This window comes from Chiloscyllium plagiosum, chromosome 6 (genome assembly GCF_004010195.1).
Source record: "Chiloscyllium plagiosum isolate BGI_BamShark_2017 chromosome 6, ASM401019v2, whole genome shotgun sequence".
Taxonomy (NCBI): domain Eukaryota; kingdom Metazoa; phylum Chordata; class Chondrichthyes; order Orectolobiformes; family Hemiscylliidae; genus Chiloscyllium; species Chiloscyllium plagiosum.
Genome location: NC_057715.1, coordinates 52,977,979 through 52,979,303, shown reverse-complemented (window position 1 = coordinate 52,979,303; position 1,325 = coordinate 52,977,979).

Here is a 1,325-nt window from a genome sequence, read left to right as displayed (position 1 = left end):
TATCGCATTTCCAAAGTCCCTCCTCCCTACCTTTTATCTTAGCCTGCTGGACACACTTTCCTCATTCCTGAAAAAGGGCTTATGCCCGAAACGTCGATTCTCCTGTTCCTTGGATGCTGCCTGACCTGCTGCGATTTTCCAGCAACACGTTTTCAGCTCCAGTTTCTATATGACATGATCAGTGCTGTAGCTTGGACAGAAGGCTTTGCCAAGATTATCATGCTGGCAGGTACCTTGGAAGCCACTATCTTGCCTATATCCTTGAGAAAACTCATGTTCCTGCTTCATTTGATGGGCTGGATGCTTTGCAAGAATTGCTGTTGAATGAACAAGGGCTACTCTCTGCAACCAGTGCTATTAACTCCATGATGGACATTCTTGACTGAGTCAGTCCCAACCCTCGAACTCAGCACCACCTTCCTAACCTGCAATCTTCTTCCTGACCTCTCCGCCCCTACCTCCACTCCAGCCTATCACCCTCACCTTAACCTCCTTCCACCTATCACATTTCCAATGCCCCTCCCCAAGTCCCTCCTCCCTACTTTTTATCTTAGCCTGCTTGGCACACTTTCCTCATTCCTGAAGAAGGGCTCATGCCCGAAACTCGATTCTATTGCTCCTTGGATGCTGCCTGACCTGCTGCGCTTTTCCAGCAACATATTTTCAGCTCATTCTTGACTGAGGCCAAGCACAGATACATTCTTCCAGCAGAGCCATTATGGAGCACTTGAAAAACCTTTTTTAAAGTTGAGAGTCTGAAGCTTCGATCAGTCTTGGGTCACCATGCAGTACAGGCCAAACAGGGTGTGCTGCATAGTCCTTCGATGCTTTGCCCTACACAAATGGAGCAGGCAAAAAGTGAATGTGATAGAAACTGACAAGCTTAGAGAGAGGTGTGGTCTTCTGAGGAGGATGATGAGTAGGATGATTAAGCAAAAGAAACATCACCTTTAGCACGATAGATCACCGCAGTATTGGGCGAAACAAGGCAGCCAGGTATGTATAGACACACACTTCCAATAGACATAGAGTCATAGAGATGTACAGCACGGAAACACACGCTTTGGTCCAACCCGTTCATGCCGACCAGATATCCCAACCCAATTTATTCCCACCTGCCAGCACCTGGCCCATATTCCTCCAAACCCTCCCTATTCATATACACATCCAAATGCATTTTAAATGTGGCAAATGTACTAGCATCCACCAATTCCTCTGGCAGCACATTCCATACACGTACCACCCTCTGCGTGAAAATGTTCCCTCTTAAGTCTCTTTTATGTCTTTCCCCTCTCACCCTAAACCTATGCTGTCTAGTTCTGGAT